Below are 27,936 nucleotides of genomic sequence, written 5' to 3' on the forward strand. Positions count from 1 at the left end.
CATTTGTGTAGAGATAATAATAACGGTAATAATACATTGCAAAGTAGGGAAAGAACACACAAAAAGAGAAAAAACTGACCTGACCTTGACTCCTGCCCGCCATGGAGACACCGACCACCAGGACCCAAAGACCCTCCCACTGACAGCCTCACCTAGAAGAAAGATTGAAGTTTCAGATTCCTCCTCTCCTGACTCTTCCCTCAACCCCTCAGAACATCTACATCATCAGGAAAAATTATGCAGGTATGATGACACTATTATACCCCCTCAAACACACCGTTATATAAGCTCATTATGTCTATATGTATATATATATATATACATTTATATACATATATATATGTATGTATATATATATATATATATATATATACATACATATGTATGTATATATACATATATGTATTTGTGAGTTGTGTTGTGAAATGATGCAGACAGTGTATATATATATAGTGTATATATATACATATATATATATATATATATATATATATATATATATATACATATGTACATATATACATATATGTATTTGTGAGTTGTGTTGTGAAACGATGCAGACAGTGTATATATATATAGTGTATATATATACATATATACATATGTATATATATATACATATGTACATATATACATATATGTATTTGTGAGTTGTGTTGTGAAATGATGCAGTGTACCTATATATGTATATATATATATGTATATATATATATGTATAGATATACATATATATATATATACATATATATATATATATACAGATATGTACTTGTGAGTTGTGTTGTGAAACTGATGCAGACTTGGAGGAAGCCTCCTTTTGACATCGTTGCTCTGGCCAGCTCTGGTTGCCTGGGTTACTGTATCCCTTATGGATGGTCAGCTTGCCGTTGCTATGCTAAAGAGAGTAAATCAAAGCCACAATCTGTGGCAGTGGCGGTCAGTCAAGTGTATGTGTCTTGTTTTCAGTCTGACACCACAGGGTCACAGCACTTTTAACTTAAATTGTCATTCCAATTTGCGAATTTGCGTAATTAAGCGAAACAAAAGTTAGCATTTTATTCCTCTCTGTCTTCCAGCGTTGACTTTTTCCTCACTTTTCCCACCCCCTCCCCCACTCAGTCTTCCCTTTACTTGCTCCTATTTCATTATTCACATCCTCTTCTCTCAATTTATCTTTATTAGGCTCCCAACATCAGCCCCACATAGGAGTCTTCGCGATCACTGTCAATTAGCGGCTGAGCTTCTCTGGGGAAGCGGCTTCCTCCTCTTTATTAATATCGGCAAACAACAACACAGCACGCCAGCGTATAGAAACAGGCTTTCTCTTTATTAAAACACACAGAGAGCAGCAGTGCAAACGTATCAGAGAGTCGCAGGAATTTAGATTTCATTTACTGAAAGAAAATACAAACAAAAAAACAACAACAATAATAATAATTATAGGGGAGGGAGGGGGTTACTTTATTCAACACAGGGACAGATATTACATTATCATTTCATCATGGCTTTCTGGCAATATGGCTTTTCAGTGAGTACAGACATTATTTATTCATAGAAGCATTTTTTTTTTAAAAAAAGGCACACAAGATACATCATAGCCAATCTCCACAGAGTTGACACAATCAAATAGAAATGAATATAATATCAGTGTGAGAGTAGGAGGCAGGTGGATGAATGGATGACTTTATTCATGTGGTGAACAAAGAGAGGAAATTAAAGGAAAAAAAAAAAGAAAGGGGAAGGGTGGGCGGAGGCTGCATTTACTCCTCCACTTGCTCTGCATTCATTTCTTTGCTGAGATGCTAAGAGAAGCTTTGTGTGTGTGTGTGTGTGTGTGTCGCTGTTAGTCTGAGTGTGTGTGTGTGTGTGTGTGTGTGTGTCCGGCAGTATTTCCTCCCTTTAAGGCAAGTGTCTCTTTAATGAGGCTTTGCTGCAAAAGGAGCTCCGTAGGACTCTTGACGTGCTCTGCATTACAAACACACACTCTCTCCTGCACCACCAAGACCTCGAGCACATCCTCTCCCCCTCCATCACACACACACACACACACACACACTAAAACACACAGACTGATGTGTGTGTGTGTGCGTGCCCTGCCATGCCAAAACATTGATTGCCGGGTTTCCTGAACAGAGTGAGAGCTTGTCAATGAGAGACAATCTTCCCGTAGCAGCATATCTCTTTCCCCCCCTCTCTCTCTCTCTCTCTCACACACACTTTCAAACACTTGGCCTCTCGTCCTCCTCCCCCTCCCGCTGCGATACTCTCTGACCTCATGTTTATGTATCTCACTGTTTGTCAGCGCTGCTCTGTCAAAGGTCCCTCTTCCTCCTCCTCCTCCTCCTCCTCCTCTGTGATTCACTCTCCGTCTCTGCCTCACTTTTCTCCCACTGCAAAAGGCCAACAGGTATGAGATCCATAAAAACACACACAGGAAGACTAATTGTTGCGGGTGCGGTGATTGGCTCACGATCATTGGGTCTTTTCCTGTTGGTTCAGACGCCATCAGCGGCTCAGTCAATGTTATGAAGAGGGAGACTGCCCTTGCATCTGTGCATGTGCCGGGTTCATGTGAGACTCAATACTCAATGCACGCGTAAAACAAAGTGTTACCTCAATACAGGCCTCGTATTTGCAGAAATGCACACAAAACAAACTCTCACTCTTGTATAATTGTAACAGCTATGTTTGTATGGCATCCCAGAATAGACGAGTCAAACCCCGTCTCCAGGAACGGCTCTTGATGATAACTGAGGGCCACTTTCTTTCCTACACTTGGATGGGGAGCGTGAAGTGACCCCGAGAGGCCACTAAAACCTACAAACTGGTCCAGTGTGTGAAATTTAGAAGAAATGATTTGGCAGGAATTGAAGATAAAATAAATATACTTCATTATGCACAAGTGTACAATCACTGAGCTGAAGGAGTGGCTGTTTTTCATTATCCCAGAATGAGCCTTTCTTATTTATATCAGGATCCAGGTCAGCTCTGCAGAGGCCACCATTTTGGACCGGCATGTTTTTTCAGCTGCATCATGCAACGTCAAAAAAATGAAGTAATGCCTGAGTTCTCATCTCAAGAGATGAGTCCACAGGAACACAGTGTATTATGTGATTTATTTATTTCATTTTTTTTTTGCTTTTCCATGTATTAATGATAACGTGTCATTTGATTTCGCTATGATTCTGAAGGCTTACGATTCCTAAACAATTATAAATTGGGTACAAACCCATGCATTTAAAGATCCATCATTAAATACTTAATTATATTTATTCTATTGGCAGTCCATACATCCATTTACCTGTGTGTGTGTGTGTGTGTGTAATGTCACAAGAATGAAGTGTTAAAGAGCAGATCAAGTCACCGCTCGTCCTTAATGAACTTTATCAGCCTGTAATGAAAAGTATTGTTCTTGGGTACAGCTAAATCACAACACGTTTAAAGTGCACACACACACACACACACACACACACACGCACACGCGCACGCACAGTCACTCATTCATCAATTGGCATTTTGTGAAGAGGTCTCTGATGGTGACTCAACACCACAGTTACAGGGGCTGACACCCCCTGAGAAATCAAACTCTCATTTAGACCACAGCCACTGCTCAATACCCGCTCCAGCATCGACCGCCTCAGTGTGTGTGTGTGTGTGTGTGTGTGTGTGTGCGCCGGAGAAGATGAAGTGAAAACACAGAGGAAAAAAGAAGGGGGAGAAATTGATTTCTCACCCAATGATGATGATGATGACGACGGTGATTTGGCATCAGATTTGTGGAACATCTGACCTGTTTACAGCCTCTGGTCAATTTTGAAAACGTTCTCTGCGTCCACCGCTCACACACGCCATTTCCTGCAACTTCCAGCCTACATAAAATAAATATATAAATACAAATATACATTAAGTATTAGGGTTGGACGGATGTGTGTGTGTGTGTGTGTGTGTGTGTGCAGCCGTGGGCAGTTGTAGGAGTTGCAAGGAGTCATGGATGATAAAGATATAATGTCCATCTTACTGTGCATCTGCTTTGACCTTCAACCAGTAAAACACAACCACCCCCCGAGGGATTTTCAGCCTTTGAACTGGACGTAAGTTGGATCTTTTTAGATTTGCTGCTGTCGCTGCTGCGGCTGAAAACTGTATATAAAATCGTATCGAGTGAGTAGAAAGTTAAGTCTACATGTACTTTCAACATTTCACTATTACAAAAAAATATAATTAAATATAAAAAATACTTAAAGACTTAGTATGTAATATTGAAATATCTTAAAAACAATAAGACTCATTTTGTATATTTTTAAAATAGTGCACTTAGGTTTTCACTATTAAAAATCCGAGTACTACATATTCATGTGGAAGGTAACGGATTATTTCATTATTTTGATGATGTCATTGTCTCTACACAGGGTTTGCCTTTGAAAATCGCGATGAATAATACAATTATCAAAGCGTGAGCTCATCTAAGAATGAAAATCCTGAACTTCCTCCTCAGGTTGATGGCTGAACCTCTCCCTCGCGTGCATCCCTCTGGACCGTGGCGTTCACTGACGCCACTTTTAACCGGAAATGTTCAGTCAGTTTGGGGCTGTCGACATATTGAGCTGCCAGGTGCGACTTATTAAAGACTCAGCCTCATTCCATCACTCCTCAGGCGTCCACCGCCTCGGCTCTGGAGGCCGTCAGGAGTGCTTTTCCATCACGGGCAACGCGTCTGCGGCCAGCGGGTGAACACGAGAGCGGAGCGCGGATTGGTTGGATCCGCTGCGGCCTGAGGACTTGTAATGGACGCGGCGCGGACGTTAGATTGGCGCAGCACGCTGCAGCCTAATCAACGCTGCCTCTCCTTGTTTTCATGGAGATGAATGGAGAGGATGAGATATTTAACGGCGGACACCTTGTTAAGTAGCTCAGCGTGTCCAATCAGCCTGCACAGGTGGGATGTCAGCGTGGCTCCTCCCCTGTGTGTGACTGACAGTGTACGGTTAGCACTTTGTGGAAGTGTGTGTGTGTGTGTGAGTGGCCCATATTGATGCCTCGTGTGTAAACTGGTAGAAATTGGCAATCAGGTGAGGTTGGCATGGAAGACGGCCTCTCCTCACCGGGATCCTGACTCCAATTGGCCCCTTCTCTCCTCTCTCAGCCTCTCTCAGCCTCTCATCCCTCTCTTCCTCAAGCCATTTTAACTTGACCCTGACAGGTGCTCCTGGCAAAACCCATTACAATCTCAATTACACTACACGTCTCTCTCTCTCTCTCTTTTTCTTCTTCTACTCATTTTTCTGTCCTCCTTCTGCATCCCTTCCCGCGACGTTCCCTGCTCAGATGCTCTGGGAATGGTGGAGGCTCCGAGCGGTCGGCACCGGTCCGTCCCTACTGACTGTATCAGCAGTTATCGGTCCTCCTAATTAGCCTTGGTGGGACCATCGCTACTGCCTTCATTAGGAAAAACAGAACAGATGTGTGCGAGGGAGAGCAAAGCAATGAAGGGACGACAGCCTGGCGCCTCAGAGAAACAGAAACTGTGTGCGCGTCGGGGGTCCCACTCCCTCAAGCTAGACGTGAACAATGGGTTCCAACTTCCTGTATGCTTTCAGCTGGAGAGCATCGACCACTGCTGCTTCCATTCGTTCCAAAGTAAACTTGATAGAAACTAATCAGGTTTAGTCTCAAAGAAACTGGATTCCTAGGAAATCCAATCAGGGCCAACAAATATTATTCGTCTTCAAAATACACAAGAACAGAGGTGAACTGAATGTTTTCCATCATAAAACATGCAGCACGTGTGTGTGTGTTTGGAAGTGGGCGGCGACTACACCGCCTCCAGATGGACCAGGTGTTTCTTTCATTTCAGTTCACTTTTATGTTATTAAGCATATTCCTGCCAGTAAAGACATGTTACATTAACGTCGATAGAGCACTGCACTTGGAACAGACTTAGTTTAACAACAACAACAATAAACTGGCATTTCATAATTAGCAGTGCAGCAGATTGGAAGTTCATGCAGCGCAGCATACGTGATGTAAACTAAGATTACACCCACAGACACGTTCTCTTAAAAAAATCCCAGATTTCCAGAGATTTAATACATTTTCCTTTTGGAAAAGTATCAATCCTTAATGACTAGCCAATGAAAAAAGTAGAGATGATAGCACACACACACACACACACACACACACATCCTGTCACAGATCATACGTGGACCTCGTTCACAGCAGAAACACACAAAGAGACCGTCTCATACTGGAGAAGTGGCTCGGGCTAAGAAACGCCAGTAAAACAGCCTCAGGTAATCCCACAGCTAATCCTAATCCTCTCCTTTACATGACATGGACCATACCGGTTTGTTATCAATAGTTTCATGGGGCAGCACATAGTCTACTGGAAAGGGAGCTGTAATTGGAGGGTTACCGGTTCAAATCCCCATGTATTTATAAATGTATATATATATAAGTGTGTATATATACTTTATTTGTACATAGACATATAATTATATTTTGTCTTTTACTTTTATGTTTATCTATTTCCCAATGTATCTGTGTTTTTGTTATTTGACAATTGTTTATTTTTAATCTCATTAATCTGCATGTATTATTATTTAATTGTTGCTATTTCTTTTGTTCTTATTTGAATATCTGCCTCCGCCTCTAATGACAAGAATAAGCATTGAAATAACTCTCTATGCTCAATAAGAAATATGCATTTGAAGCAAAATTCATTTAGAAAACATGATCAATTTGATTGGAATCCTGTATTTGTCACTTTATTGTTGTCTTTATCGCTGACTGGTGAAAAACAGTGTCAGGTCACGTAGGTACAGCTGACTGTGAATGGAAGTGTCCAAATAACACAAACTAGTGCATTAACCTAGAATCATGCTGGTCTAAAGCGTGAGGCTGTGATATAATCATTCACGGTATGAAGTGATCTACGCACTCATTATACGAGAGAGCTGCTTATGAATATCTGAATAACCTCGAACGCTGCTTTCTTCCCTGTCTCTCCTTTGTCTTTCTCTTCTCAAAAATGACTCCTCCTGTCCAGACGTCCTCGTTCCCCTCACCCTGCGCTCTGTATCCTGCAGGTGTGTGTGTGTGTGTGAGGGAGTGAGGGAGGAAAGAAGGGGAGAGTGAGGTGTTGAAGGAGATGGGCGAGAGGGAACAGTGAATGATCAATCTGCAACACCCTCCGCTTCGCCAGCCCTTCCCTCGTTTCTGACCCAAATCGAATGCGACAGGGCTGGTTTTCGCCGTCCCCACCCACACGCACACACCCTCCTCCTCCTCCTCCTCCTCCTCCCCACTATCGCAGGAGTCTCACACATCCCCTCTATTTTTAGCTGTTTGTCCTTGAGTTACAATCCCTGAAAATTGCCGTGATCCATAAAGGACTGGGTTGTGGTGCTTGAGGGAAAACACACTTCCCTCCTGCTCGCCCCCACCTTTTCACCTCCAAGTGTGTGTGTGTGTGTGTGTGTGTGTGTGCGCGTGTGCGAGAAAGCAACAAATTGTTATCCATTTCAAGTCTGTTGCTATTACTGGAGCGAATATTCCTCTCATTAACGAGGTGAAATGGAGGGAGCGTTAAATGAGAATAATGCAAACAGATCAGGCCGTTTTTTTTTCTTCTGCCCACACACACACACACACACACACACACACACACACACACACACACACCTGCATGCGCCGCCCCAAGAAACTTATCCAGTGTAGCCAGGCATGCGCTCCATGCAGCATTAGCCCCTCTCTTCCAGCTCAGCTCCGCTCTCATTACGTCTTTCACACTCTCCTCCACCACTGTCCTCCCTCCCTCCCTCCCTCCCCCATTCTCTCTCTTTCTCATTAGCGCTGCGCCGTAACGCGGTGAATCATAATAGGTGCTCTACACTGTGAAATGACTTTAGCGTTGTCTCGTTTCGCCCCGTGCAGACGGCGAACGAGCAAACAGACAATCTATTCCGCGCAGGCACAGACACACACTGGCAGACGCAATCAGGGCCGTCCATTAATCTGGTGTAAAGCAGCTTTTTCTTTCTTTTTTTTTTTTTGGCCGCCTGAAGAAATCCCAGATATTCAGAGTCAGAGAGGGAGGGAGAGAGAGGGAGAGAGAGGGAGAGGCGGCTAATCTATGGGAGCTGCCATGCAAGGCCATGGACTATATACTGATAATAAATAGATGAAGTGGAGGAAGAAGAGAGTTTTGAGACAGATGAACGGGAGGTGTGTGTGTGTGTGTTTTCCAGTAATACTCATGTTGTCGGGACCTTAATCTACAAAGGTCACATTATGGGTGGACTTTGTAGATGTAGATTTTCCAAGTCATTTTAGGGTGAAGACATGTTGTATGGTTAAAAATGAGATTAGGATTAGGATTAGGTGAGTAGTGGTTATGGTGAGTGTCTCCGGTGTATTAATGTAAGTCAGTGCAATGTCCTCTGAAGTCATGGAAACCAGTCTTTTACTTTTGTGTGTGTGTGTGTGTGTGTGTGTGTGTGTGTGTGTGTGGGTGCGTGGAGACGGCAGCATCGAGACATATTCTAAGCCCTGAATTTAAATATGCGTGAGGGGATTATCACAGAGTGCCAGGCGGCTCTTTTGGGGCTTTGTGTCCGTGACACCGTGACGTTGGCTTTGTTTCCCTGACAGCAGATGTGTGTGTGTGTGTGTGTGTGTGTGTGTGTGACATCCAGGCATCTGTTTCCTGCTGGAAAAGGTTAATTACATCTCCACTGCCTGACTAGACGTCCCATGCATAATCACACACACTAATGAGACCTGTGTGTGTGAGAGTGTCTTTGAGTCCACAGCAGCTGAACAGTTATCTTAACCACTTGTTTCAGCTTCAAAAGTCTATTGTTGCGGCCGAGACGTGAGGCGTGCTCACGCACACACTCTCTCACACACTCGTACAGGTGACAGCTGGAAGCGCACGGCAGTGGCATTTACAGGCAGACACTCCACTCCCACTGGGGGACATTAACTGATGAGTCTGCTCCAGTGTGTGTGTGTGTGTGTGTAATTACTCGTCTCCCCATTAATGAAACAAAGACTGAGGAACGTCTCACAAAGCCCTGTTGCTCATTCTGACCCCTGATTCCAATCTTCACACTCCAGCTCAGCTGCTGATTGGACAGCTGCTCGGCCCTGAGATCAGATGCAGCTCAGGCGTGAAGAGCACGATGGGCTGAATGCATAACGCTCTCTCACTCGGCTGAAGTTTTTCCACTAAGTTGATGTGACGCCGGCAGGTAGGTGACGAGGCGCAGAGCTCCGCTGCTGTGTGGTTCCAATTCCAACTCCTCAGTAGAGGAGATGAGGAGGGGCAAGAGATGGGGCACTGACTGAGAGGAATAACGAATTTCTGGAGCCTGTTGCCTCGTCATACCTCATACATTTCTCCAGTTATGTAAAATAAATCAAAAAGTTGAGACACGTTTTTTTTTCCTCTTTGGATCACATCAGCCGAAGCAAAAGTTCTCAGTCAGCTGTCAAGGGGAAACGAGACAGCTGCAGGAAATGATAGTGAGGATCATTTAAAGGGACACACGATAGTGGACTTTTTTCATACTCGTGTCCCATATACATTTTCTTCACTGTGCAAAGTAAATGAACATTAAAATAGTGGGTGGAGAGTGGAGGTGTAAGTATAGATGTCAAGGAGGTAGCAGCCTTCACCGGCCGACACCGACAATATCGTGCATCTCTACGGATTTATCTCAGAAGTGTTAGTGGAAAATAAGTTATACCTATTAAAAATACTTTCGATAAAATCTAAAAATCTGACTTTTAAACAAAAAGCCTGAGAAAGAGAAAGAGAACGAGGCGGGAGTACGGGCACCTGAATGGGCTGCACGTTCCTTTGAAAGTCTTTTAAAGGGTAAAGGAGAGGGCGTGGCCGACAGCACAGCTGTCACACATCTGTCTCCTGGTCCCCACAGCGCTCCGCCTCCTCACCCTCCACTTCGTCCACTTGCTCCTTTTTCTTCTTCCTCCGTCTGCGGCAGAAGCCGTTCAGGCCACAGAAGCAGGCGCAGGTGAAGGGCATGGCCTACGTGACGGGCCGCATCCACGTCCACCTGCAGAGAGACAGACAGAGAGACAGACAGAGCGACAGACATCAGAACTTTATAATGAACTTGGATGATGAGATTTTGACACCTATAATGATAGAGGAGGCTTTCGTAGGGTTAGCAGAGCAAGTGGTGTTCACTGTTACTTAGACAGACGTAAGGCTTAATTAGTCCATCTATCTATCTATCTGTCTATCTGTCTATCTATCTATCTATCTGTCTATCTATCTATCTATCTGTCTATCTGTCTATCTGTTCATCTATCTGTCTATCCGCCCATCTATCTATCTGTTCATTCATCTGTCTATCTGTCTATCTGTCTGTCTATCTATCTATCTATCTATCTATCTATCTATTCATTTCCAATCTATCCATCTATCTATCTGTCTATCCATCTGTCTATCTATCTATCTGTCTATCCATCTATCTATCTATCTATCTATATGTTCATTCCATTCATTCATCTATCTATCTATCTATCTATCTATCTATCTATCTATCTGTCTATCTATTCATCTGTTCATCCATCTATCCATCTATCTACTATCTATCTGGTTATCTGTCTATCTATCTATCTATTCGTCTATCTATCTATTCATCTGTCTATCTATCTATCTATCTGTCTATCTATCTATCTATCTATCTATCTATCTATCTATCTGTCTATCTATCTATCTGTCTATCTATCTATCTATCTGTCTATCTGTCTATCTATCTATCTATCTATCTATCTATCTGTCCATCCATCTATCTGTGTCTGCCAAGAAGCAGTGGACCTTGGATCTTAATGGTCTAAGGTTTTTACTGTTATCTATATCCAGTGCAGGCCAACGGCAGCCGATGTAATCCAGCTAATACGTGTGTATTTGACACACGTCGATATAATCCTCGGCGGTGTCTGTCAGTGGGAACTTGTCTTCCACATCAATGCAGAGAAAGTTTGTAAGGGTCAGTCAATAGGTCAGTCCACACACACACACACACACACACAGTGGAAAAGAACGGCATGGCGGTCTATCGAGCGACTTTCACAAAGTCGTTTTACCTGCACTTCAATTACATGGAAAATAAGAGATTAAAGTGTCAGTGTTAACATGAGGCTGTGGTCTGGTCACGATATGCTTTTAAACCGTTGTCAACTGGCAAACTGTGACAACTGCAAGCAGCTGAAGAAGCATCTGTGCTGCTGCTGCTGCTGCTGAAAGGATGATTGTTTTCAGCATTTAGCAACATCTTACAAGCCACATGGCGGCGTAGCCTTGTTGCCTCACAGCAAGAAGGTCACCAGTTCAGATCCCGAGTACCTTTCTGTGTGGAGTTTGCATGTTCTCGCCACGTTCTCCGGCTTCCTCACATGGGTCCAGAAACATGAATACAAAGCCTGTGGTACACTTCCACGCACATGCCGCATATCACGGACCCTGGTATACTGGGGTGTTAGGGTCCTGTAGTATCCCACTTCACCATCGGGTGGCACGCAAAGGGAGTGAGACGCATTCCTACCGAAGAAGAAGAAGAGGAGGACAAATGCACGGGGTTCCCGAGAAGGACGCCAGTAAAGGAAGAACTTCAGTGTGTGAACACGTCAATGAGAACAACGCTATGATGAAGACGAGGAGAGGCGACGAGTTGTGCAGGTGAGGGTACTTCCTCACCTCCTCCGCCAGCCTCTCATCTTTCCAATCCATAGCATTGTTTCCTTGGCGACTGCTCCTTCTTTTGTTTTTTCCTGCTCGGTGAGCGGTGGGGTGGAGAAATACACCAGGACCTTAAGAGTGAATGGTTGTTGGTTGTGGGATGATCGGCTCCAGCCTCCACTGACCCTCGTGTAAAACAGACATCTGATTATTCTTGATTTCCGACAGTGTCTGCTATCGTATGTGTGTGCATGTGCATGTGTGTGTGTGTGTGTGTGTGAGAGAGAGAGGATTTAGGGATTTATGTGCTCCTCAACCTGTCTCCAATACTGGCTGACCAGGCTGAGACAAAACGCCTCAGGCCAGTCAGTGTAACTGTGTGTGTGTGTGTGTGTGTGTGTGCTATCATATCTCCATGTGCTTTTCTTTTATCCTGCCCCTGTCACTCCACATATCCATCTAATCCTCGTGTGCAGATCTCCCACTCTGTACCCAATGGCTTTAGACCCTATGTGACATGCCAGAGAAAATCACATAGGAATAGAAAGCCATAAAACACAGCAGCGAGCCAGTCATGCTGGTGGCAGAAGTAAACTTTTCAGTCTCCGCACATTGATTCGTGTGTGTGTGTGTGTGTGTGTGTGTGTGTGTGTGCGCGCGCACCGCCCTCTCACTTCATGCCTTTAACACCCTCAGCTGGTCTGACAGCTTACACGGCCCTGCAGAGGATTTACAACTGCGCTGAGACACCTCACTCCCCTGTGTATCCTTCTCGTCTCCCATGTCTTCTCCCATCCCTCCCCTCCTGTCCTTTGATTTTGCTCTCTTCTTCTTCTTCTTCTTCTTCTCCCCCTCCCCACACAATCACGCTCTCTCCTACGGCCGGGCAATATGGGATAAAACCTTATCACATATCATTCAGTCATCAACGTTTATAAATAAATCTTAATATATTATGTAAAATACACTTATTATGACCTTTCATTTCAGATAATACACTTAAATGGATATTTATGTGCATTACAAACAATGACAGTGACTGTCAAATTCTGCTCTAACACAAATAATTTGGCTTAAAATGACTTATTTTAAAACATAATATTGTCATTTCCATGTATTTTTATATTTATATCAATAGATAATATTTATAATGAGAATATTTAGTGTATTTTATTTTTTTTACTTTTATGATTTGGTCTCATGTCACATTAAAGATATACTATTGCTATTTATTGCCCAGAGATGAGACCCACGGAAACACAGCCCGCAGACCCTCTGAATTATTAACTGCTCCAAAATACACAAGTCAACGTCAACAGAGAGGGGCTGGTGTGTGTGTGTGTGTGTGTGTGTGTGTGGAGGGGTTGCCGCAGGCCCGAGAACAGCGTGGTGCCTCACATCCACCAGTCAAACTGGGGTTAGACCAGCGCGTTGGGCTGATGACGCGGGGGAATGAAAGAGGAAATCGGCTATTTGAATAATTTAATACTTTGTTTAAAGTTTGGCTCATCCATTATTCATAAGCCCCAGCTATCTCCACTGCTGGACGGCAGAGTGGCTCATTGCTCTAACAAGCTGTCACTCCGGAAATAAATGTATTAGAGACTGTCATTGTTTTCTGTTGCAAACCGATCACTGATCACCAGTTGTTTTGTTTTAAATAATAAAACTGTTATCTGCTGATAATAATTAACCACGATACATTCATAACCACTTCATAAAAGTCTATCTATCTTAACGGCATGGTCCTGCTGCGGCTCACAGGTGTATGCAGGAGCTGCTCATCCCATCTTGACTGGTCCATGTGTTTCTCACAGTTTGGATTTCTCCAAGTTTTTTTTATATATATATAGTTATATTATACTATTTGTAATACCTGTAGTAGGAAATGTGTCAGTGGCTCATTTTGTGGATGAAGACAATTCCTCAAACTGTGCTGTGTGTGTTTTACGGGAAAAAAGCAGATTGTTGCTTGTTGTTTACGTTCTGTTCCCTTTCTAACATAAACCTAATATCAATGTCGATCTGTGTTTCTGAATGCTGATGTTCACAAATGTCCTGTCTTGTCTGAAAAAAAGAGAGAGAGGATTTGGTTTGATTATTCAAAAAAAGAAGAGAGATTATTATTACCACTGCGGCTCTAAAAGTCCATCACAACTTGATTTTAGTTTAAACTTATACACCTAAATGTTAAGTAAAAACGCTGGAAACAAATCATCTCACTTATTTAGTGATGAAAAGAAAACAGTCTTGACGTTGTATCTACTGTATCACTTTGGAGAAATGAAAGGAAATGGAGCGTGCGGAGGTGAGCGAAGGAAGACCGAAAGACAGTGGAGGAAATTTGAAAGTTAGATTACGATCTTTCAAAGTGTGAAATTAAAGATGAAAAGTACTTTTTATGGCTCTTCACTTCCCGCCAGCACAAACTCACGTATCAAGAAATGGATCAATTAGTCAACCAAATCGTAAACGGCACGATTGCATCTCCCGGACTGTAAAATCCCTTCAGTGGCTGCCTGTCAAATTCAGAATTGAGATTAGATTTCACCCCGTGGCACCGAGCTACCTGGCTGCGCTGCTAAATTATTACTCAGCAGCACGGAGCTTGAGATGCTCTAAAAAATGCACTTTGTTATGGTCTTTGTTACATTCAAGTTACTCTGAAAATGCTCTCTTTTCACTTTGAAACCCCGGTTCGTTCGATACTAGCACATTAGCAGTGTTGCGGCGGTCACTAAAAGCCACGCGCCAAACGGACGATACCTGAATAGCGCCTTTGTACGCGCTGAACAAAGAACAACAACAACTTTCCGTTTTCATACTCAAACTTGGGAACAGCAAAGTCATCCATCCTTGTGTGTGTGTGTGTGTGTGTGTGTGTGTCGTAAGCTGATTGGAGTCTTATCAAGAGCTTCTGTGGAAACAGACAATGTGCTTTATTTGTTATCTTCTTGTTTGGACGGAGCGATAAGGTGATCGATATTTGCACGAGCCTATAAGCATGTGCACGCATCCATGTGTGTGTGTGTGTGTGTGTGTGTGAAAGAGGAAAAAAAAGATAAGCTGAGCATTGTGCTTTTTGAGTTTGAGTGACAGAATCCTAATGCTGATCCCACTGGTCAACAGCCCTGAGACGTTTGCGCAGAAAGCTGATTATACCTCCATCCATTGTTTACCAGCCTCCACACACACAAACCCTGTATGCGAGACAGGTGTCTGACTTCTTCTCCTGCAGTTTAAGTATAGCCACTGACAAACCTCCATCTAGAATAATATCCATGAAGCAGCCGCTGGGGCTCACTCTGAATGAGGCACGAACCTGAGGATTCGCTCTGTAATGGCTTCGCGTATACGCTGGATTCCAAAACACACAACACTACTTCACTTCACAGGCGTATTATAGCTCACAGAATTCACAGAGAAAAGCTCATTAAAGAGGAAATTTCGACATATCTGCCGATTTCTTATTACTTACAGCTTGTATCAGCAGTTCCCAGTCACTTATCTGGATCGTCCTCTGCTCCTTTGCTCGTCTCTCGTGTCCTTCTTTTCTAGTTCTGAGCCCCAATTTCTTTTTCTTTTACATTAAAATCATCCGTGTGTGTGTGTCCTGGATTCCTGCACTTGTTTCTGGTACCTGCACAAAGCCTTTCCCTCTATCTGTTACATTTTTGTCCTCCCCAAACTCCTCTCATTTTCCTTACCTGCTTCTGCTGTCCCTCGCTCCCTTGTTCAACACAAAACACCCTCTGTCTGTCGCTCAGGTAACCCCACCCCCCCAGCCTAGATAACCGGGAGTGCTGATTAAAAGAAAGAAAGAAAGAAAAAACAGTTTCAGCACAAAGACGCCAAAGCAAAGAGCGAGGGATGAATGAATATGTGTACATTTGTATACAGAGTACATAAAAAGTAAAGAAGGAACAAAGAAGAGAAAGAATAACATGATAAAGTGGTGATGCAAGTGTGTGTGTGTGTAGTTCAGGTACACTATGGTGGGGTCTCAGTCTGTCCTCATGTCTGACTGTCTCCCAGGCCTGGTGAACAAAGAGCTTATTGACTACACAAACACACAGGAGCTTTCTCTCTTTCTCCTCAACAGGCCAGCGCTTTGTGCTCCCACCTCCCCCACCTCCCACCCCCTCACCCTCCGCCCATTCCACCTTCCCCTGGATCCCTCTCCTCACGATGCCTCGATACTCGACATCGTTACGTGTCCATTCTGTCACATAACGGGAAACGTTGCTGCTTTCAAGATCACTTTCCTTCATATGGCGCTGCGGTCATTTCCCACTGAACGTCGCAGCACGTCAACTCGTCTATGAACACATGAACACGTGTGATGTGTGATGTCAGCAGGTGTTTGTCCCGTCAAACTCGCCTCATTTGACTCCCAACTACATCATCATAGCGTGATAAAGTATCTGTGATGACCTTTCCTGGTCTTAAAGGCTGTTGTTGCACTGACAATCATCAGATTTATTGTGAAATATACCTAATATGTAAATATTATATTAAGTATTTAGTGTTATAGCAGAAAACGGACCACATTTATGGCCAATGTACTATCTGAAATGACGGGTAATAATGAGTGAATTTTAAGATCATGATATACTGATCATAAACAGTGGATTCTATTTGATTTTACAGTGTATTTTCACTTTTCACGAGTCCAGAGAAACAATCTGTGTGCAGCTTTATATCCACGTATATCTTCTGTATCAAGATATAGACTAAAAATATGATATATTATATACATTTACATTATTATTTGATATATGATTTATATCTTTAAATATATATATATATATTAGTGCAATCAAACATTAAAATATTAGATGAATGTCATAGTTAACTTTTTTTTGTATATATGTATGTGTATATGTGTATATATATATATATATATATATATATATATCAAAAGATATTCAGATTTCCGTTTTGATGGACGCAGTGGCTCATGTCTGTCTGTGCAGCATCTCAGTCAGTGTCACAGTGCTCGTGCACCTTTTAAAGACTATAGCCACGCTAGATAAATCTGTATTTCATAATCCACTTGCTATTTTCAACATTTGTAAATACTCCATACTCCGTTTCTATGACGGTGCAAACAAATACACGTTGTGTTGCCTGTTGGTTTGGATAAGCGTCACTCTCGCCGCCCCTGTGGAGCGTTGTCAGGCCCACGGAGAGCAAGTGATCTCCACTCGAGCTACATTAATTATAAACTCCTGGTTCCCAGTGGGGAATAAGGCTTAAGGCAAACCGGGCATAGAGCAGAGGGATTACAGGGTCTCACTAGCACTACGACTGTCTGGCTAACCACTGAGCTCCTATATTAAGTCATAAATGTGATGCATAATGATAATGCGGACGGACATGAGGGTGAGAGAAAGGGAAATAAAGCGTGTGTGTTTTTATTTCATGCCCTTAGTGTTTGATTACCTGAAACTGAGAGGGAGGGGAAAAAAAAGAGATAAAAGAGGATGTAAAGGTCAGAGTGATCTCAGAGCAGTGACAGGGAGTGAAAGGATGAGTCTAAACACAAAGACAGGGCTGAATAATAATGGGGGGAAAGTGACAGGCTCGAGCCAGGCGTCTTTCAACTTGAAGGTTGTGAGTTTGATTCCAGGCTCTGTTAGTCTACATGCTGATGTGGGCGAGACACCGAACCCCGCGTGGCTCCCGACGGCTGTGCCAACAGCGTGTGAACGGAGATGAAAGAATCCGTTCTTACCCTAAGAAGAAATAGACAGAAGGACATGACCTTCCTACAGTTCTAGGACTTTTCCATTTAAAAAACAAGCGAGAGAACGAGGTTATGGATTCTTCAACTTCAGATACAAAACATGTTTTCTGCCTCAGCTTTAACTAACACAATTCTTTTCAGGGATGGCACGAATGTTCCATTATTTGCTTGATTCTAAAAACAAATGTTTTATCAATGACTGCATTTATAGAAACACTTCTTTCTACTCCATTTGTGGCACATCTATCATCAGGAGGTAGCAGCCGCAGCTCGCATTGACTTCAAGCGATCACATTTTTGAGGATTCTTGAATGCATCACACAGCTGCTCCTCTGCAGATCCCGCAGAAGGAGCATTTACGGGGGTCTTTGAATGCTATCTTCTCCCGTTAGCTCAACATGCAGTGAACTCAGGCTGACGTGAGGGTGTTCACACTGGCTGCGTGTCACTCGCCTGCCCCCACACACCACGTGTGCGTTTATGACGTGATTTCTGTTTATTAAGACGGACCCACATGGACACGCTGGCGGGGCTACTGTACCATTACAACAAAGTTATGGTTACAATATGACGGATTTGTTCAAAAGCAGAGTGAGAGGGAGGGAGAGAGAGAGAGACAGAGAGAGAGAGAGACAGAGAGAGAGAGAGAGAGCCTGCCCTAGTTATTGTGCCTGTAAGCTGCTCACAAAGCAGACATAGCAACGGGCTGTGTGAAGCAAGGAGATGAGAGGAGGGAGAGCATGGAGATAGGCAGACGAAAAAAGGACAAGGGACAGAAAGTCAAGCCAGAGAGAGGATTAGCGATCAAAGAAGCACACACACACACACACACACACACACACACACACACACACACACAGAGCGAGGGTAAGGGAGATTAGACTCTTTTTCCATCTTGTTAATCATTTACCTTCCTCCTATCAGCACCTTGGTTGTGACAATGAGCACTTTATGCATGAAGCAATTTGCATTAACCTCAGTGTAAATGGTAAAAGGGCAAAGACACACACACACACACACACACACATTGATTGATTATAGTGCAGTAATGAGAATATATGCCAGTCTAACTTTCTCTAATTGGTTTCATAGCCTTTTCCCCGGAGAAGAGCCTTGGGGAATATAATGAAAGGAAAGAAAAAAGTAAAAAAGAAAACACAACATAATATGTCATCTAACTTTTCTTTGTGCAGAAATACTCAGCTGGAAACAACACTTGTGAAGCACGTTTTAATTCCTCCTCAACCTCTTTCTCCGAGACTCTGATGAGCTGCTGATGAAGACACAAACAACGGGCCGGAGATAGCAATTAGACAGCACAACAATCTGCTTCAGTACTCCTCCACTTCCCGGAGGAGCAACGAGGAGCAATGGTGGAGGGAGGGAGGGAGCGAGGAAGGAAGCTCATACAGTGAGGAGGAGAAAGTTTGTGAGAGTTCACATCTAATCAGGGAATCCTCCTTCTCAATATCTGCTCAACACACACACACAGAGGCTTGACCTCCATGAGGTGCTCTCACTCCTTGCTACTCCATCGCCCTCCCACCAGCTGACCTGATTGGCTAATGACAGCTCATTTATCTTCATGCAGCACCTGCAGTGTCTACAAGGCACACACACACACACACACACACACACACACACACAGTATATCTCACGCAGCTCTATCGACACCAGCGCTGCCCTTGCTGCAACATCTTGCACACACTTTGCCACCTATCGGGGGTATGATAGAGAGCAGAGGGTGGAGAGGGAGAGAGGGAAGGTGGAGTTGGTGAGGAATAAAAAGAAGTGGAGATAGTTCTAAAGGGGGTGAAGAAGAGAAAGGAAGGAAGTGGAGAGAAGAGTAAAGTGGTGACACAAACAAGGTGAGGGAGGGAGAGGAGAGGGGAGGAAAGAGCAGATCAGCGGGACAAAAAGGGGAAGATGAAGAACGAGAGGAGGCTGATTAAAGGAATCAGAGAAGAAAAACAGCAAAAGAGATGAAAGAGGACGGCAGGGGCAGAGCCAGGGAATGGGGGAGGAGAGTTCAAATGCAGGGAAGAGCGATGGATGCATGTTTTATTCACTCACTCACAAATTACCACAGCTGAAATCAACCGCAGTGTGTGCGTTCTTGTATTTGTTACCTCTTTAGGACCTTTTCTGGCATAAACACTGGCCGTGTCAGGACCAGCGGTCCTCATGTAGACCAAAACCTGGTCCTAATGAGACAGAACCTCATTTCTGAGGAAAAGGTTTAAGTTTAATTAATGATCAAGTACAATCTCTGCAGTCCTGCAGTGTCTCTTAACTAACACTGTAAAAATGCATGCAGGCATAATTTCATTTCATTTGATTTATCAGGACAGTGTAGAATTACATTATGCATAAAACAGCAGAGATGCTTGTACCAGTCCTAAGGGGGAGGGGTCAAAGTGCAAGATATATATATATAGTGCAAGTTAATACAGCATTCAAATACATTATCTAGACCCAACAGCATATAAACAGCATACGTACTGATATGATCTAAAAAAGCACAACTCAGCACACACTAACCCTCAGATAAGGTGCAACCTTCATGGTGCATACAGTACAAGTCAATCACGTATCAATAATCTCAATAAATCCCTTAAATCACAGATGCGTACATCTCTGGTTATCTAAAAACCATGTTTTTTTTTTGCATCTCTTGCAAATGAAGGGAGTGAATTCAAGCTCAGCAGCTCAGATGGGAGCTTGTTCCACTGTTTCACAGCCTTTGAAGAAAAAGCAGATTGGGCGAATGCTGTCTTACATTTTGGGACTCTACACTGCCCTCTAGTGGTACCTGTGGTCACTCTAGTGGCCGGTGGACATAATCTTTGAGTGGAGATGGAGCCAAGTTGTGAACAATTTTGTAGACCATTTGGACATATGAAAGAGAGATAAAATTGTCAAAATGAAGCATATTGTATTTGTTTAGAATGGTGCAGTGATGGCATTGTTGACCTTTTTCTAATGGTTTAATGGTTGTTTTATTAGCTTGACCAGCTGGTAATACAATAAGAGAAGTGGGACATGATCGTTGCATTTAAGTAGCTTTTAGCTGCCTCGCGAATTTCGATTATACTTAAGTGTTTTTGTCATGTTTTTGATGTGTTTTTTGAACTCGAGGGAGGGGTCAAGCGTGATTTGTATTCTGTTACGGTTTGTATAGGTTTGTTGTTGACAGTGACAGTAGGGTAAACATCATATCTCTGTTTGTTGGTGGAATACATGACTGCAGTCTTTTCGATGTTCACGGTGAGGCAGGAATCGTGGAGCCATTGAGCTACACTGTCCATGGCTGATGGAAGTTTGGCTGCAGCTTCTGCCATGTTGTATGACGGTATCATCGGCGAACATTTGCATAATTACTTTCCTTTTTCTGTGTCGGTCCATTTTAAATTCATAGAGTTGTCTCTTTTGCTGTGTCATGGATCATAGTGGAACTTGATTCACTGTGTATTGTGTATGGTGAGACTTATATATCAGCGTCAGGGATTTCCTCACCAGTGACACCAAAGGAGCGAGGGTGGTTTCGAACAGCAGGTACAGCTGCGGGAAGTGGCTCGACCTTTTTTGGTTTCTTTGAAAAGAAAGTGAACTGTTTCTTTGCTGCAACATGGAACGCAGAGCAGCTGTTGTGGAACATTTGCCTGCTTTCTCAGAACTGGCCAGCAATTGGTCTAATGCACAAGAGAGTTAGCTGTGAGGCTATGAACAGAGGCCAGAGGAGGTAGAGCAACATTATTTATAAATACCAAAAAACACCCACTAAACCTTTTCATTGGCCAAAGCTGAATTTGAAAGGGGTGAGAAATTCTGCACTTTGATTTTAAAATCAAAATCAATGTATTATTATGTGATTGCCATGCATTATTTTGAGTGGATCATATAATTCTCATTATTGTGGGCAAAGCCACCCTCATGTTCAGTGCAGCTCCTACATTCAAATGTACATTTAAACTGCCAGAGATGGAGTCTTTACAGGAGCTATTAGGTTGTAATTATGATGTAATAATTATTACATGACGTTAAAACCTGGAAAAGGATCTACCTGAACTTTAGTGATGGTCTGGGTAACATTTGCATCAATTCCTGAATATTTTCTTCTTTGTACAGATTCTGACACCTGTCTTCTGCCCTCTGGTGGCTCATCAGTCCACTGCGGGCAGTAGCTGACCCTAGTTTTCCATGAAATCAGTGTTTTGTTTCAACCATGTTGTGGACTACTGATTCATATTTCAATTAAAATTTTAAAATAATTCACTAAAGAAGAGACTAGGTTACTTCTACAGTTGGGGGCGGAGGGAAAAATGTCCTGGTCGGTATCGGAGCACTCCCGATGAATATTTACATATTGGAAATCGGCAATAAAAATCCACTTTTGTGCATCCCTAAAAATGTCAGGGCAATCGTATTATGAATACTTAAAAAGTTAAAGTGTGCAGTGGGTTAGACGTTAAGGTTTCCTCTGTCAGACAGAGAAGATGTTGAAGGATTATCTGTGATAGTGACAGTGGAGCTGAAAGAGCCTGTTGGAGGCGCTTCACCGTGTCCGGTGGGTGGAGAAGATGCTCCAGGTTATCAGTGATTGACACTTTTATCTTGTTTGCAGTCAACGATAGAGCCAGCTTTCCTTATTTAGTCTGTCAGTGATGTTGCAAGCCCGTGGATGAACGGGAAGGGAAGTAGGCTTGTAGCAAGAGGGTCGCTGGTTTGAATACCAGCAGATCAAGGCCTGGGGTACCTTAGAGCAAGGTCCTCAATCCTCTTTGGTCCCCATTGATAGGGTTAATCGGACACTCTGAAATGTCCAAATGAGCCTGTTAGCATGCCGTGTCAGGAATATTGGCAAAATTGGCAGCTTTAGATAAAGTCAACTCCACTCTGACTTCACATCAGCAGCACGGAGGGAGATCATTATCACACAAATTCCGGCAACCTGACAGGTTGGCGGAATCCTTCAAGCACGAGGCGGCAAATTCTACTTTTATATAATTTGATTACCGCAATGGCCTCACATGTTACTCATCTATCACTCCTCCTCCTCCTCCTCCCTCCTGGTTGCTGACAGCAGAGAGAGGAGGGCTGGCATGTATTATGTCCTCTTTTGTTCTTCCCTGTCAGCTCATTGTCAAAAACAGAAGAAGGGGGGAAAAAAAACAGTGAGTCAAGAGGAAAAGGGCAGTTAGCGAGTGAGATGGAGGGTGACGGTGTTGACTGACAGTAAATGTTGGAAGCGCCCCCAACACACACACACATAGCTACATCTCTATATGCGTCCTTACGTTTTTCTCTCACAAAGCCGGAGATGCCTTGTATCTAAGCCTTCAGCACATCTTATCTACACCCCACACACACACACACACACACACACACACACACACACAGCACCCCGCTTTATCGCTTCACAACCACCACAACCTCACACTGTGATGAATTAAGCCGCACACTCCTTCACACTCCTGTTCTTCCTCCGCCTCCTTCACATCTCCTGGTTTTTTTCCCTCTCCCTCTCTCAGACCACATGGGGCAACCAATGGCCCATGACCTATCCTATCTGGGCTCCGGAGCCAGATCTAACACACAGAGGTGGCAGGCAGACACGCAGGCAGACAGGTAGACGGATGGCTCAAGCCCACGTCTACATCTCCACTCCTGTTGAAACTCAGCTGCTGTTTCTGCAGACAAGTCCACACGGCTTCAATCTTTTTTAAAAAAAAAAAGTTCCATGCTTTTGGAAGCGAGCGACACCCTTTTATCACAATTCCACACGTTTTGCACACACATTTACAAATAATGTTTTATAATCTCAAAAACAGAGACATCTTTTCGTCCTCACACCTCCTCCTGCTGTTTGCCCAACATGGAGTGTGAAGTGCACGAGCTTTGGCAGCAGCTCAGCGCTGCAGCATTCTTTCATGGAGTATTCACTGCATACAATTTAACTGCTAAATCTACGTCTGATATTCAAACTTTTTTTTATTCTCTCTCGCTCTCTTTTTCTGTTTCCTCTTTGAGTGCAAGTGATGTAGCTGCTGGCTGTGAGGGGAGGGAGGGAGGGAGGGAGGGAGGCAGCCTGATGCTCGCCTCTCCGTCCTGATTTAGAATTAGATCTATTTCTGTTCACCCTCTGAACCCCGCTGGGAAATGTTTAAATCTGCTGTGGAATGTGTGTGCATGCATGCGTGTGTATGTGTGTGTGTGCAAGAGAGAGAGAGAGAGAGAGAGAGAGAGAGGAGTGTCAAAGAATGAAAAAGAGAGTTAGAGAAGAAAAGGTAAATGAAACAATCTCAATCTGAGGATTCTCAGTGTGGTACACAGCTTTGGCGGCGTGGTCTCCTCTCAGCGAGCAATGGAAACGACGTCTCAGAGCTCAAATGTGACAGAATAAAGAAGAAGGGAAGACAGAAGTGATGGAGATGCTGTGGATGGATGAACGATAGAAGGAGAGAAGCGAAACAAAAAGGCAAAGCAAGGACCGTTTGCAGGCGGTCAGTATTTCATACACAGAGCACACACACACTGAGCCAAGATTGCCTTCTACACACACACACACACACACACACACACACACACACACAGGTTCTTACAGTCTACACTGACTTCCATTCATTTGGAAAGCCTAACCAAAGCCTTATCCCTAACCTTAACCATGATCACTTAATGACTAACCCTAACCTTAACCTAACCACAATTCAATTATTAGTCCCAAACTTCATCAGACATGAGTTTCCGCCTCATTGGGACCAGGTTTTGGTCTCCGTCAGGACTACAGGTCCTAACAAGATCAGTGTTTATGGCATGAAAATGTCCTGATAAAAGTACACACACACACACACACACACACACACTACACCATCCTCTGCTCCATTAAATTAAGAAAGCACCCACATACTTTTAAAACTAAAAGAAAGACAAAAACCAGATTGTGTGTTCTGAAGGAGGACTGAGGCTAAAAGAAAACAACAACAACAACAACAACAACACACTCACCTTAGAATTGAAGCCGGCACTCAGCAGCACGGTGCTGGACAATGACCTGCCACACCTCCGTCCTCGCACACACATGCACACACACTCGGGCAGCGAGGTGTGTGTGTGTGTGTGTGTGTGTGTGTGTGAGGACAATGAGACTGGACTGGCGGGAGCTGAGCAGGAGGAGGAAGAAGAGAGAGGGAGGGAGGGAGGAGGGGGATGCATGGTTGGGAGGGAAAGTGAAGAGAGAGGGAGAGGGAGAGAGGCTGGGTGAATCATGAAATACAGCAGAATAAGAAGGAAGTGGCTGAATGAGAGAGAAAGCACGTGAAAAGGGTGGAAATGAAGTGTGTGTGTGTGTGTGAGTGAGTGAGGACATTCTGTTTGGTCCTCAAAAATTTAAAGGGCTTTTGGGGGTTGAGACCTGATCTTAGGCTTTACACTTAGGGTAAGGGGCTTTTATTTGGGGCAAATAAATAATTGTGAATTTTTTGATATTGAAATATGATTTGTGATTTAGTTATACCGGTATAATATATGTGTATTTGTGATATAGTTATACAGGTACAATACATATATATATATATATATTTGTGATATGGTTATATAGGTATAATATGTGTATTTTGATAGAGTTATACAGGTATAATATATATATGTATGTATAATGTATATATATATATGTATGTATATATATATATATATATATATATATATATATATATATATATATATATATATATACATATATAAATATATATATATATATATATATACACATATATATTTGTGATATAGTTATACAGGTATAATACATGTGTATTTGTGATATAGTTATGCAGGTATAATATATATATATATCTGTGATATCGTTATACAGGTATAATATATGTGCATTTGTGATATAGTTATACAGGTATAATATATATATATATATTTGTGATATAGTTATACAGGTATAATAAATATATATATATTTGTGATATGGTTATATAGGTATAATAGATGTGTATTTTTGATTGAGTTATACAGGTATAATATATGTATATATTTGTGATATGTTTATACAGGTATAATATATGTATTTGTGATATGGTTATACTAGTATTATATATGTGTATATATATTTATGGTATAATATATGTATTTGTGATAGATTATACAGGTATAATATATGTGTATTTGTGATATAGTTATATATGTGTATTTGTGATATAGTTATACAGGTATAATATATGTGTATTTGTGATATGGTTATACAGGTATTATATATGTATATCTGTGATATACTTATACAGGTATAATATATGTGTATTTGTAATATACTTATACAGGTATAATATATGTGTATCTGTGATATAGTTATTATATATGTGTATCTGTGATATACTTATATTGGTATAATATATGTATATTTGTGATATAGTTATACAGGTATTACATATGTATATTTGTGATATCAGCTGAATATTAAAAATATTAAAACAACACTTGACACACCATGACATAACATATGGAATATAATGCAGGGATGATAACTTGAAGACATTTTGGAATTGGCACAGAGAATTAAACAATTAAATGACAATAAAAAATAGAAAAACTTGCATTGTCTCCCTAATATGTAGGTTCTTCTGTCTGTTTGTCGCTATGAGACGACTCGTTGCAGATCTTTGTGGACGTGAGTGTGAGTGTGTCCTTCCCTCTATCAGCTTGTGGGTCACTAGCAATACCCAACACAACCCGTGTCATCTTATCTCAAACCTATTTCTCTCCCTCCCTCTCTCTCTCTCTTTCTTTCTCTCTTGCTCTCTCCCTCTCTCTCTCTCTCTCACTCTCCCTCTCTCTCTGGGGAAATACCTCTGCCACCAATCTCCTCAAAGGTCTCTCAGCAACTCCAAGTACCAAAATCTCTCTCCCGAGTTTCTCCTCACTCAGCTCTGCACTTCAAAAAGCTCAGACCTTGCCAGCATTGACAGGATCCTCCAACATATTTATTGTGGATAAATGTTGAATTCATATATAACCAGAGGCAATATAGAAATTCAATGAATGTCTGTTGTTTTTCTTCAATTCCTCCACTCGTGTCCCAGGATCAATCAAAGCCACATCACTGACTTGTTGCACTGTTTAAGAAGTTTTTTTAGAATCTGAGGTTTTTCTTGGTCAGTCACGGTGAATATCCATCATCTGGATAACTGTGAACATACAGTCTTAGTGATTTATTTGAAAGTGCTACAAGGGGGAGCCTGCAACTTTTCCGTCATCATAGTAATATCGTGAATTGCAATTATTTTTGTTAACTTTTCTTGGGATGAAAATAAAGAGGTACCAGCCGTATCCCTTAGAAATTATACCAAAAAAAGACTTGATAAGAAGGAGAGCAACACACACACACACACACACACACACACCCTGAGCTCCAGGTGTGTGTGAGTGTGTGTGTAGTTGTGTGCGCTGGCTCAATCCTTGGGCTCAGCCACAGAGAAAGCCAATCTCTACATCTAATTATTTGCTTCTCAAAGGCAGACAGATGGAGAGAGTGGAGGAAAACAGAGTGAAGTAAAGACTCAGAGAGTGAGAAACACACTCACGCACACACGCACACACACAGTCTCTGAGTGTGTGTGTGTGTGCACAGGGGGAATTAATTAGGATGAAAAAGAAATGGAGGGAAGAAAAAGTCTCCTCAGTGTTCCAGAATAGTTTCTCAATTAGTCAAAGTCCCAAACAGAGCCTGTGGACACAACTGTGGCCGAGAGAGAGTGAGAGTGAGAGAGAGTGAGACAGATCAAACTGCAAATGGGACAGACATGATGAGCATGTGTGTGTCTGAGTGTGTGTCTCCATACCTTCCTGAGGCAGGTGCCTCTTCAGTCCTTCTCCTCTTCTTCTTTTCCTTCCTTCTTCTCCCTCTCCTTCCGTCTGCCCTCTGCAGTCCGGGATAAGTCCATCAAGTCTGGCCGGTGCTGGTGAACGGCGTCATCGCTGTGCTGTGAACGCGCCCCAGCTCTTCCCTCTGTTTTCCCCTCTCCGCCTCTCCGCTCACTGACTGCCACTGGCCGGAGCATTTCTTCTTCTTCTTCTTTCTTCCAGGCAGCGGTGACACACAAACAGCGTAGGGGGTGTAGGTGGGGGCCGAGGATGAGTATGATGAGGGGTGGAGAGAGAGAGAGAGAGAGAGAGAGAGATGAACAGAGAACACAAAAAAAATCAAACCGAGTCAGAGAAACTGAGGGATGGAGGAGGCTTGGAAAGAGCACGTGTAGGTAGATGGCACGGTGAGCGGGGGAATGACGGGGGAGAGGTGGTGGAAGGGGTAGTGACACATCGTGGAGGTGTGTTGTCTGCGTGTGTGTGTGGGAGAGAGCACGGGGGCTGTCCTTCGAGCCGACACGCATAACCCACGAGGAAGAGGAGGAGCAGGAGCAACAGACAGACAGACAGACAGACAGACAGGCAGGCACCCTCTCTCCTCTCCCACACACAC

At 42.9% G+C, this 27,936-nt stretch overlaps 1 long non-coding RNA gene across 1 annotated transcript; it reads right to left on the bottom strand.

Moving 5' to 3' along the window:
- Positions 1-1,306: 1,306 nt before the first annotated feature.
- LOC122767848 lies at positions 1,307-27,776 on the bottom strand. The gene is made up of 4 exons (XR_006360254.1): positions 27,299-27,776; positions 24,465-24,619; positions 9,842-10,079; positions 1,307-3,869 (listed from the first exon to the last, which is right to left on the bottom strand). It is a non-coding gene; the product is annotated as an uncharacterized LOC122767848 (long non-coding RNA).
- Between the last annotated feature and the right edge of the window lie 160 nt (positions 27,777-27,936).

This window comes from Solea senegalensis, linkage group LG4 (genome assembly GCF_019176455.1).
Source record: "Solea senegalensis isolate Sse05_10M linkage group LG4, IFAPA_SoseM_1, whole genome shotgun sequence".
Taxonomy (NCBI): domain Eukaryota; kingdom Metazoa; phylum Chordata; class Actinopteri; order Pleuronectiformes; family Soleidae; genus Solea; species Solea senegalensis.